The following is a 13,424-nucleotide window of genomic DNA, read 5'->3' as shown; positions in this document are numbered from 1 at the left end:
ACCACACCGTCATCACACCACACCGTCATCACATCACATCACACCGTCATCACACCACACCGTCATCACACCACACCGTCATCACATCACATCACACCGTCATCACATCACATCACACCGTCATCACACCACACCGTCATCACACCACACCGTCATCACACCACACCGTCATCACACCACACCGTCATCACACAACACCGTCATCACACAACACCGTCATCACACCACACCGTCATCACACCACACCGTCATCACATCACATCACACCGTCATCACACCACACCGTCATCACACCACACCGTCATCACACCACACCGTCATCACACCACACCGTCATCACACCACACCGTCATCACACCACACCGTCATCACATCACACCGTCATCACATCACACCGTCATCACACCACACCGTCATCACACCACACCGTCATCACATCACACCGTCATCACATCACACCGTCATCACACCAAGGTCACCCCGTTCCTCTGGACACAACATGTATGGCATTCATCATCATCATCATCATCTACTAAGCGTCTTCATCATCTTCAGTCTCAACTGACTGCAGGTGTCCCCACCCTTATAAACAATACAGTGGCTGCAGGTACCCCACCCTTATAAACAATACAGTGGCTGCAGGTACCCCACCCTTATAAACAATACAGTGGCTGCAGGTACCCCCACCCTCATAAACAAGACAGTGGCTGCAGGTGTCCCCACCCTTATAAACAATACAGTGACTGCAGGTGTCCCCACCCTTATAAACAATACAGTGACTGCAGGTGTCCCCACCCTTATAAACAATACAGTGGCTGCAGGTACCCCCACCCTCATAAACAAGACAGTGGCTGCAGGTGTCCCCACCCTTATAAACAATACAGTGGCTGCAGGTGTCCCCACCCTTATAAACAATACAGTGACTGCAGGTGTCCCCACCCTTATAAACAATACAGTGACTGCAGGTGTCCCCACCCTTATAAACAATACAGTGGCTGCAGGTACCCCCACCCTCATAAACAAGACAGTGGCTGCAGGTACCCCACCCTTATAAACAATACAGTGGCTGCAGGTGTCCCCACCCTTATAAACAATACAGTGACTGCAGGTGTCCCCACCCTTATAAACAATACAGTGGCTGCAGGTGTCCCCACCCTTATAAACAATACAGTGACTGCAGGTGTCCCCACCCTTATAAACAAGACAGTGGCTGCAGGTACCCCCACCCTCATAAACAAGACAGTGGCTGCAGGTACCCCACCCTTATAAACAATACAGTGCCTGCAGGTGTCCCCACCCTTATAAACAATACAGTGACTGCAGGTGTCCCCACCCTTATAAACAATACAGTGCCTGCAGGTGTCCCCACCCTCATAAACAAGACAGTGACTGCAGGTGTCCCCACCCTTATAAACAATACAGTGGCATAACGACCCAAACAAGTGATCATTTTCATATGCAAATTGCCGTGAGTATTAACTACGTCACTGCCAGCTGTTTCCGGCTTCCGCTTTCATGGGCATCAGCTTCGTGGGGTCGATAACTGTTGTTTATTGTAAAAAAAAAAAAACAACTTGTTTATTCTGTCACTATCTCTTCTTGATATTCTGCCCTAACAGGCAGCTTCTCGTTCCTAGTTTTTTGCTAGCCTTGAGCTTAGCCTAGCTTAGCAGTTAGCTCTATCATATTTGCAGTCAAAGCAGCCTCGTTATAACGATGGTGTGTGGTGACTGCTCCGTAGTTACAAACAGGTTGTTTCTACTAGAGAGACGTGTCCGTGAGTTAGAGCAGCTGCTTTCGGCTAGGATTACGTTAGATGTGACGGGCCCTCCAGATAGCCTTAGCCACGGGCCTGACAGCAGGCCTGCTATCGTTAGCACTAGCTCAGTAGCCCCGGGCCTGACAGCAGGCCTGCTATCGTTAGCACTAGCTCAGTAGCCCCGGGCCTGCTATTGTTAGCACTAGGTCAGTAGCCCCGGGCCTGCTATTGTTAGCACTAGCTCAGTAGCCCCGGGCCTGCTATTGTTAGCACTAGCTCAGTAGCCCCGGGCCTGCTATTGTTAGCACTAGCTCAGTAGCCCCGGGCCTGCTATTGTTAGCACTAGCTCAGCTTCGTCGGCAGATGCGGCGGAGTTTGCTCTGTTTACCGGCGGGGGAAGGCTTGCAAGAGCAAGCCACCGGTCGTGAGGCCCGGTCTGCAGTCACCTCCGGTTTTCACCACTCACCAGCCCTGTTGGTAGTCCTACCGGCCAGCGTGCTTCTCCCGCTCCTGCTGGCTCCATTACCCGCAATGTTAGATTAGTTAGGCCAGCGTCACTAAATTTGTCTGCTCTAACCGTGGGTTTATTTTTAATTGGTTTTGTTTTGATCCGGTGAGTATGAGGCGTCCATGGCTGTCCCCTGTCCCCGTATGACTCGGAAGTGGGACTCTGTATGGCAACCCAAGTAATGGAGGCGAGCCATACGGGCTCAACGTTGCACAGCAGCTTGGAGAAGCGGCGGATACCTCCACCATTCCAATTACAACAGAGTAGGTTTTTATTTATCCACTTTTATTTAGAAAGAATTTGTCTATTAAAACGTGTGCTTTGCTCAGGTGCGCGAGTAGATGTTTTAAGAAGGGGGGCTGCCAACTAAAACGAAAAATATAGACCCTTTTAGTTTGTAACCAGTAGTGACGTAGGTGTGGATGCGCGCGCGTCACATCTAAATCTGCCTTTCCCTGTAACTCAGTCCTGATAAACGGGGCATGAAATTCACATTATCATGACCTACACACAGTGTCTTGTTGATTCAGAGTTCCAGCTGTGAATGTTGTTCATCTGCGTTGGAAACGTGCGACATTATAATGTAACGTGCATGGATAAGAAGACACGCTGGCCGCTGACTGGCGGGTCTGACCCTTTAGTCGAGCGGTTAGCGATGTCTTCCGCGGTGCGGGCGATACGGGTTCGCTTCCCGGCCGCGGCAGTTCCTGTGGTTGCGTCGTCCCCCCAATTCGCTACAATATAGTAGGATTTACAAGCTTCTCAGCCACATCCCAATTTTGACTGAGATTAAGTGTTAATTTCAAGCCCTGGTCATCAAATTAAAACATACATTGGATAAGTCAATATGTTTTATTCTGTCTTTTTCCACATTTCAGACTTGGGTCATGCTGCAGCCATGCAGCAGCAATTGTATTTAAAGTGGAGCTCTGTGTTAGGACGGGGAGGACAGAGAAAGCAGCAGTTACAGCTGAAGCATGTGTGTGGAAAGACCTAAGCAGGAAAGATGTCAAGCCAACTCCACTTGGGGAAATCAGCTTCCATAAACCAAAAAGTCCAGTGAAAAAAATCAGTTGTCCCATGTTGAACTTAATAGTGGCATAGGAAAAGGTAGAGTTTTGCAGCTCCTCTTTAAGCTTCTCATTTCCAGCCCGTAGCTTTTCACACTCCTGCTGCAGGTTGACATAGTCCTTCTGAAGCTGAGGGTACCTCAGGTTCAGATCATCATATGCTGTCCTTGGGACTGGGACGTCCTCTTCAGCTTTAACAGAAAAGCCAACAGTTAGGATGTGCCGGCACAAGCTCACAACAAAAATATCTCCTTACCAGGACCGTGATCCATGCTGCTGACTTGTCCTGGAGTTTCAGAAGGAGCAGGCTGATTTGGTGGAGTGTAAACCCTTTCATCTCGTCTCCTTTTCCTATGGTACCTTAACATAAAAAAGCTAAATTAATGAACAGAAATACTGATCAGAGGCCATATTACAGGACATTCCTAACTTGCAGATCCTATCTTAACTGTTGGGTTACTATTAGATATTAGGTTATGATTTGCTTTATACCAGCTGGAGAAAAACCCTATCTTAGACATCCCTATCTTCACTTTAACCTTAAGACGGTAAATATTTGTAATACAGCCCCATTTTCCCAAAGCCAGCAGCTGCAAGCTCCAAAGTGCACTGAATAGCATGACATGAAAGAGGGGAAAGTCCTTCTAAAACCATTAGGAAGTGTTAGGCCTAATTATTCTGACCTTTCCACCTTTGCCTCGGGGTTCTGACTTTGTTTTGTGTACTTAAACACAGAGGGCACAAAATCAGGATTCTGTGAGTCCAGTGACGCCTCACCTGTAACTAGCCAGACACACCACATTAGCCAGATAATAGCGGCTAACGCTGCTTATCGGTTACTGTAGATATTAGTCTCCATCTAAACCAGGCATGCCAGTGAGACCACAGAGTAGATAGATAACTTACCTGAGAGAACATGGCCGCTGCACGCGTCAGCATCTGGCTCGGGTCCTCAGTCCAGTTTTCATCAATATGTTTGATGGCTTGCAGCCACAGGAAGGCGCCTCCGGTGGCTCTGAAATGGCCGTGATTCCGTCGGGACTGGGTAAAACTTCAGTCCGCTGTTGGTAGAGTAGCGACTCGTACAGCCAAACACACAACACCCGCACATTGTGATGCTGCGTATACTTCTGAATAAACTTTGTCATCTCCTCTTCCTCGTCTGAAGCCGTGAATGAACGGGAGACTCGGGGGTAGCGTTTCACTTCCGTTGCCTAAATGCGCGCGCATACTTTTGATGACGTAGGCTGTAAAAGGGCCTGTAGTGGGAGCCGTCTGTAGTGGGAGCCGGCGTGGAAGAATGAGTCGAGAGGCGGAGATCTCTTTTTAATCGCAACTCCCGCGACCCCGGGAGTGCTCTTTTATTCACACCGACCAGAACGTACCAGAACTGACAACTAACGAGCCGGGGGGGCGGGGCCAGAGGGGCACTGCCCCAGCTGAAATCCCATTGGCCCCTGAAGAGCCGCGGTCCTGTCACTTGACTCTACAGTGTAACGTCGCAGTCTGTGGCACTTCCAACATGTCTCGTAACGGTAGTGTGGGAGAGAAGGCGATAATGGGGAAGACTCTCATGTTTAGGACTTGGATGGTCATGAGAATCGTGTTTGAGCGGGAACTGGTGATTCCCATGTGACTTGTCGCGGCGCGAGACTGCACGGAGAGCTGAAAGGGACATGGGCGCGCAGCTTCACGTCCACCACATAAGCTTGGTGGTAAGTTATGAGTCCTGTAGAACCCGATAATGTAATAAATCCCCGATAATGTAATAACCCTGTTAGAAGACTAGACTAATACTTTATGTCTATCTCCGCGCAGATGAAGTGGATTATTAAACCGTTATAAAGAATCGTACTGACTACCGAACTTCTGCTGGAGGGAAAAATGCAGCCTTCGTTTATTCGGTAGTTTTGGGAGAAGAAGAAAATGAACGGCGTCTCAGTGACGTAATCAATCCGCGCATGCAAGCGCAACACCGCCCACTTGTGGACAAAGTCGTAAACAAAATAATAGTACACAGTAACACATAGTCATAAAAATACACTGGTGTTATATCTCAACACTCCCACTTATGAATCATGAGCTTACTGTATACCTTTTCATATTCACAGAACAAAATTAAAAAAAAAAAACTTGGTATAACCCATACCACTCACATTTCACACACCAAACATTGCTTTAGCAAATGTCTTCAGTTTTACCTTGGATGTGGGCTTCGTCATTACATCTGCAACCGTTTCGTCTGTAGGGCAATACACCAATGACATCCTTTCCTTTGAGTCCTTGGAGTACACACAATGGTCTGATTGGTTTTGTGTAAAACCATCACCTGTCAAACACTCGTGTAACAGTAAGTTCCAATTGCGGCCAGACTGCTTGAGGCTGTAGATTGACTTCTCTAGTTTACACACTAGTTTTTCTCCCTTCTCAATATAACCCTCAGGTTGTTCCATGTATATGTCATAGTCTATGGGGGCATGAAGATAGGCCGTCTTTACATCCATCTGGTGTAAAATCAAGTCATACTGAGCCGCCTTCTGTAGAAGCACTCGAACACTTGTAAGGTTGGCTGTCGGCGAAAATGTCTCCCCATAATCCACCCCAGCTCTCTGGCTATATCCCTTTGCTACAAATCTAGCCTTGTACTTGTCGTGTCCGTCTATATCTGTCTTTATCGTATACACCCACCTTCCTCCCACTGTTTTCTTGCCCTCTGGCAATTTCGTAAGGGTGAATGTTTTGTTGTCTCTTAGAGACTCAATTTCCTCGTCCATTGCCCTGGACCACTTTTCTGATTCTGGCGATTCCATGGCCTCTTCAAAGGTCAGAGGGACACCGCACACTGCCCTGTATGCATAATCTATAGTAGTGAGTGAGCTGTCATCACTGTCGCCCTGACTATAGTCAATCAGGTATCTCGGAGGGTTGCGTTCCCTTTGGGGGTACTTCCCACTGGCTGAGGCTTGTGACGTCACCCTTGGGTGCTCCTCGTCATCATCCTCGGGTGCTGACTGTGTACCGTCAGTCTGTACATTTTTCTGTACTCTAGGCTGAGTTGCAGCTGTCTCAACAGACTTTCTCTCTCTTACCCAATCTTCTGGGTGCAGACCTGGTGTCTGAGTCTCATTTTCACTAGTTGCCTTGTGTACAAATTTAACTAGTCTGTGTTTCTGTACTTTCTCTTGGTCAGGGTAGTAGACTAGGTAGGCCGGGCTGTTCTTGTCGTGTCCTACAAAACGCCCCCTCTCACATCTAGAATCTAACTTTCCCTTGTCCTGCTGGTAAGCATAGCATTCTGTCCCGAACTTTTGCATCCTAGCCATGTTGCACTTTTTTCCTGTCATTGCCGTGTATGGCGTAGTGCCTGTGTGCTTGTTGAAGCATCTGTTTCTGGTGTGGGCTGCCTCCTGTACAGCATAATGCCAGAGGCTCTTTGGTAGACCACTATCTATTAGCATACACCTTGCCATCTCGAATAGTGTGCGTCCTTCTCTCTCTGCAACGCCATTTTGATGGGGAGAGTATGGGCAGGACGTCTCATGTCTTATTTTGTTCCGTCTCAACAGGGTTTGAAACTCCTTGCCTGTAAACTCAGTTCCGTTATCCGACCTTATGCATTTCACGGTCCCATAGGGAGCTACATCTGCCAGAAATTTCTCGGTCGCTTGCACTGTGTCACTCTTTGTTTTTAAGAAATAAACACACACAGCCCCTGTGCACACATCTGTAAATGATTGCATGTACCTGAAACCATTAATGGACTCGTTTGCCACAGGACCGGCTAAATCAGTGTTTACCAACTCCAGTGGTGTCTTGGCTTTGTCTGTAGATTTCCTGTTCCTGTTTTGGGTAAACTTCCCTTCTATGCATACTGCACACTCTTTGTCAGGTTTACACACTTTACCCTTTATATGCATACCATCAGTGATATCCTGTAGCTTTATGATATCGTCATAGTTGCAGTGGCCCATTATCTCATGCCAAGTTTCTATATCATGGCTCACATGGCACTTTTCAACAACACATTCAGTTTGCAAATAGTACATTTTCCCCTGTACAAAAATGTCAAACCTGGTACCATCCGGTGACATCAGGGCACCTCTGCCCTCTTCGAAGAACACACTGGCTCCGTGTGCTGTCGCAGACTTCACAGAGAAGAGCTCTTGGGGGTACGATGGAATATATAGTGCGTTCCGCAGTGTCACTCTACACCGTCGCCCCTCACTGTCGAGCAGACATACCGTAGCATCTCCCCTGCCCTGCACCACACCAAAGGTGCGCTTACCGTCCGCCAGCTCCATGCAGTGTTTCTCTGGCTCGAACGAGCTGTCAAAGCTCTTGAGCTTCTTCTTATCATTGACTATGTGGGAAGAAGCCCCACAGTCCACAATCAATCCTGGTTTGAACTGTTGCCGTCGTCCTGGTCCTGCTGAGCTGGTCTCTCCAGCCTGCAATCTGAAGATTTTAGTTCTCTTCTTGCGCAGTATTCCCCGGTCCCTGACCTCGACCTGCTCCGTGACCACCACCGCCGCCGCCACCTTGCTCGCGTGCACACCTGGCTCCATCAGCGCGGTCCTTCTTCTTGCACACTTTGTCCGTGTGACCCTTGATCCGGCAGAAGCTGCACCACACGCTGCGTGAACAGTCCGATTTCCGATGGCCTTTGTCACCGCATCGCCAACACACTGTTTGTTCATCATCTCCCTCACAGCGTTTCACTGGCTTTTTCTTAGGCGCTGCGTGGGCCTTCATCACCCTCTCGGACGTCTCGTCCCATGCTGTAGCATTAGCTACATCTTCAGCCGCCTCAAAGTTTCTCAATTTGGCCTTAAATTGTTCCAATGTCAACTCACTGTCGCCATGTGTCACCATTAGAGTGAATGGCTTATATCTCTCAGGTAACCCCCTCATCACCATGGCCATCATTAGTCCCTCACTCGGTGCTTCTCCCGCCCCTTTGAGAGCTGTAATGATTTGTCAGCTCGGATAATGTATTCGGTTATCGTCTCATTATCAGCTTTCTTTAGACCAGTCAATGTTACATACAGAGTGACAATCCGGGGTCTGCCCTTACCAATGTAATGTTCCCGCAACACCCGTAGACTCTCTCTACCGTTGTTCTTCGTTTCTCTGAAGATCAGTCCCAAGCTTGTGTTGTCCAATAAAGGCGCCAATGCGCAGTAGGCGTCCGCGTTCCGCTCCTCGTCTAGGGCCTGCTCTTCCACTGTCAAAGGTCCCACGGGCTCGGTAAGAATGGTGGTTTTCAGCCCCACACCATGCATGCAACAGAGCATTCGCTCTTCCCACAGTTCATACTCATCGGCCTGTCCGTTGAATGTGGGCCACCTGCTCTTCTTTCGCTCCATCTCCCTAGGTAGCGTTAGCTTAGCTTAGCGTTCCGTTAGCTTCCCGATAACCTCTCTCGATGCTAACTAGCTTCACACTTGCTAACTTGCTACTCCGTGCTAACCTGTGCGCATCCCGCCATCCGAGGTTATCACACTTCGTGTACTTCTTTTATCAAACTACTAAATAATCCAACATTATCTGGGCCCATAACCTGTTAGAAGACTAGACTAATACTTTATGTCTATCTCCGCGCAGATGAAGTGGATTATGAAACCGTTATAAAGAATCGTACCTGATAATGTAATAAAAAAAATGCACTTGAGGCCATTGAAAATGCAATAAAACCTGATAATGTAATAACTTCCTGATAATGTAATAAACTATATATCATAGCTAACCCTAACCCTAAAACTAACCCTAACCTAAACCCTAACCCTAACCCTAAACCTAACCCTAACCTAAACCTAATAACGTCCCGTTAATGTAACACATTATTACATTATTGGTAAAAAGTTTATTACATTATTGGGAAATGCACTTTATTACATTATCTGGAAGTTATTACATTATCAGGTTTTATTGCATTTTCAATGGACTCAAGAGCAGATTTTTATTACATTATCGGGGTTATTACATTATTGGGAATTTATTACATTATCAGGTTCTACAAGTCCCCATAACACGGGAAAGAGCGTTTACCTGCCCCAGCCGCCGAGCTGGGCTCCATCCAACAGGTTGGTGGAATGCACTGTAGCTTGCTGGCTAACGTTAGCTCGTCCTCACATACAGTTGCTAACTAACTAAGGTCTCTTTCTGTTAACCCAAGTTACAACCATGAGCTCACCATCTGAAAGACACGTCTTCCTTGTGAAACGATGTTTCAGTCGTGCCACAGTCATTGCAAAGTAAATGAAACTAATGCTGCATCCCAGACACCTTGAGAAATAGGAAATATCCGATCTCCCACTTGAAAAAGTATGAATGGAAGTGAGTCCTGGCTAGAATTCAGCACGTCACCACTGTTAATCCATGCAGTGCGTAGTAATTTGCATTTTTGTGTTAACTACAATGTTCGACAGAGATAGAAAGAATGAAAAGAAAGGGACAAGCGGACGTTCGGTGGTTTTTAGCCAAAAAGACACCCAGCCAGCCAGCCACCCAGCCACCCGGCCAGCCAGCCAGCCAGCCGGCCGGCCAGCCACCCGGCCAGCCAGCCAGCCAGCCACCCAGCCACCCGGCCAGCCAGCCGGCCACCCAGCCAGCCAGCCGGCCAGCCAGCCAGCCGGCCACCCGGCCGGCCAGCCGGCCAGCCAGCCACCCAGCCACCCGGCCGGCCAGCCAGCCACCCGGCCAGCCAGCCACCCAGCCAGCCAAAATGAGTCAGAGCAGTATCAGAGCAGAGAGAGAGCAACAGAGAGTCCAGCAGGAGTTAGCCAAGAGCAGGGCAGCTCCAACCGCTCTTCACCAGGTCACAAAACATTTAGGCACAGCAAGATAATGACAACAGGTAAAAACTAACTGCATTCTGTATAACATGACACTGCAGTTCACAAATGGGAAATTATTTAAGCCAATGCCTGAATTCTTGTCCCTTATGGTGATGAGGCTGAGCAGTATATTCCCATGTCTACCAGACCTCTCACTGAATGTGTCAAGCACCGAGTCTTTTCCTTAAAATGTTTACTAATAGTTGTGATGGTATAGTCATCAGATGGCATGGGTTTAGCAGAATACAAGCATGGATTTTTGTGACGTGGATTTGTGTTTAGCTGCAAACTTGGATGACTCTGAATGACTCTGTCTATGAAGACAGCCAGAGTGAGGCAGTAGCACCCCCAATGGGTGGCCAGGGGTGGCCATGGCCACCCTGATACTATCCCTGGCCCCCCTGCTGGCCCCCCCAGCCACGAGTCGCAGAATATGCTTCTGATTATGCATAAGATGCTTCTATCTGATATTTTATATTAGGTGCTGTTCATTTAAATCAATAATGTATATTTTTCATAATAATTCATGTCAAAGAAAATAACATGCATAGCCAGGCAGCCAGCCGCCTTTGATCGTCCGTCACTGCGTCACACTCCCTCCCTCCCCCCTGCAGTCTGCCCCCCTGCAGTCTGCCCCCCTAAAGTCTGCCTCTGACAGCAGCTGAGCAGCTTCTGTTTCTAGCTAGCTATAGGGGTGCACGACTCTCGAATTTTTGGAATCAACTCCTACTCTGGTTTAAAATATGAGAATCGATGGAATTGAATCCTCGACTCCATAAGTTACGTCATATAGGAAGTGCTTTTTGGGTCCGCTATATGCGCCATGACTCGCATATACCCCATAATGTTTCGTGAGGCAATAGAGCTTATCCAGTCAACTATCCTGCCCACTCGTATTTTAAATACTAAAATGATCTATGTTCAATAATGTGTATACATACACTAATCATCTAACATGTTACAATATATACAGATACATAACACATTAAAACAGAATTGTTGTGGAACTCTAAATGTTAACTGTACCGGTATTAGTTTATGTACATCAGATATTTAGTAACATTAACTGTGAAAAAACAAGAAACCAGAGTATTTCAGTATGCGATTCCTTATCTCTCATGTTGACAGTTTTCAACTAGCCTATTCAGTATACTACAACGGCATAATAGAATTCCTGAAATTCAGTCATGGCTTTTGGTTTTGGTATGCCACCCCAATATTTTCAGTGGCCCTATTTGGCCACCCCTATGAAAAATTTGCGGGGGCGCCACTGGAGTGAGGTTGGAGCAGAACCATCATCTCCAGAACCTCTCGGAGTCACCAAGCAGTTATTCTGCTGCTGTAGGACCTGCTGGTAAGCTATTGTTTTCGTACTGCTATTGCAGTGAGTAGAATATAAATTAGATAGGCTACTTCTGGATCAACATTTAGGTAATTACTGTTTGTGTATGTCATGAGGACAGTCGGGTTATGGAAAAGGAGGTGCATCAAAATTTGAGTAAGAGCTAAGTAAGTCTTATTTCATTTGCTTCTTTCCAGACATTTCCCAGTGCAGAGCAGAGGATCCTGTGCAGCAGTCAAAATATTGTTCTGCTCCCCTAGGACCTGATGGTATGCATATGTTTTCATCCTGTAAATGTTGTTAATGGAACTTTAGTAAACTGCATATTGAGTAACAGTGATTTACTGGCTGTGTAAGTAATGACAGTGCGTTTATGAAAGGTGAGGGGCATTCACAATCAAGTAGAGGGTCAAACTTTTATTTCATCTGCTTCTCTCCAGACATTTCCCAGTCTAGAGCAGAGGATCCTGTGCAGCCTCACCACAAGGTCTTCCCCAAGACACAGCATGGGAACAGGAAGAGGGCATGTAATGATTCCTGGTATAAAGACAACACAACACGTGGTTAGAGTATTCCATCAGGAAAGATTCTGTTTTTTGCTATGCCTGCTGGCACTTTTTCCCATCCAAATGCCCCATCTTCTGTATTTAGATCAGAAACAGGCTTTTCCAGCTGGAAGAAATATTTGTGCAAAGAAGGTGGCTTTAAAGACCACTCTAACTCAGAGCACCACAGAAATGCTATGTTTGCATGAAAGCAGCACCAAATGGTTATTCAAACAAATTCACGTAGGATAAATTCCATCAACAAAGCGAGGGAAAAGACAATTAAATAGAATCAGGCATACATCAAAACCATTGCAGAGGTACTGCTATTAACTGCCACCCAGAACATCTCCCAAAGAGGACACGAGAGAGTCTGAGGACTCAAATAACAGAAGCAACTTCTTAGCCATTTTAGAGGAAATTGCTAAGCATGAGCCCCTGATAGAGAAGCGCATGAAAGCTCATGGAAATGCCAAGTACACTAGCAAAGGTTTAATGCCAAGTACACTAGCAAAACTATCCAAAGTGAAACACTGCAATGCTTAGCAGAAATGGTACAAGCTGAAATAACAAGGGAAGTCAAACAAAGTGAGGTTTTCAGTATAATTGCTGACTAATTATATCTGCTTCCGGTGTGGGAAAATGGCTGTGCGAATTCCCATTTGTGGCAGCCTCACCCAGCACCGTCCATGCAGTGTCTTTGTCCACGTCTGCATCTAAGTGTTGTCTTCGTTTGATGGCTGTGAGAGCTGGGAGCGCTGGATCGGCTGGGAGACCGGGGCGGGCTAAACTAACTGCTAGCCCATGCAGACCGGTGGTTCGACAGTCATCCTGGCTGGCGTTCGTTGCCCTTGGACAGTGATTTTTTGTTTGGACACATATATGTTAGTTTGGGTATGTGTGTTCTTATAGTTTTTGCATGTGTTTTTGTCTTTGTGTTGTACTGCTGTGGGCTGGGGGAAACGGCATTTCATTTCATTTCATGGACGCAAGTGCATGAAGTGAAATGACAGTGTTCCTGACTCCTGAAACCAAAGACCTTCAGAAGATAGCGCAAGTATCACTTGTCATTCGATACTATTACAATGGGGTCGTACATGAGAGCTTTCTTGACTTTCAGAGGGCTGACAGCCTAGATGCAGCAGGGCTAACAAACTTGATCATAAAAAGCCTTGTAAGACATGGGCTAGAGTATCATACCGAGCTGGTTGGTCAGGGCTATGGCGGTGCTGCCATTATGAGTGGCAAGCACTCAGGCGTGTGTTCAAGGATCCAAGAAGTTTCACAGTATTCATTTTATGTGCATTGTAACTCATTGTTTGAACCTTGTCATAGTGTCAAGTCGGTCTCAGAGGCCGATTGCT

Source organism: Lampris incognitus, chromosome 4 (genome assembly GCF_029633865.1).
Source record: "Lampris incognitus isolate fLamInc1 chromosome 4, fLamInc1.hap2, whole genome shotgun sequence".
NCBI lineage: Eukaryota > Metazoa > Chordata > Actinopteri > Lampriformes > Lampridae > Lampris > Lampris incognitus.
The sequence above is the reverse complement of the archived record's forward strand: the minus strand, read 5'-3'. Positions refer to the sequence as shown.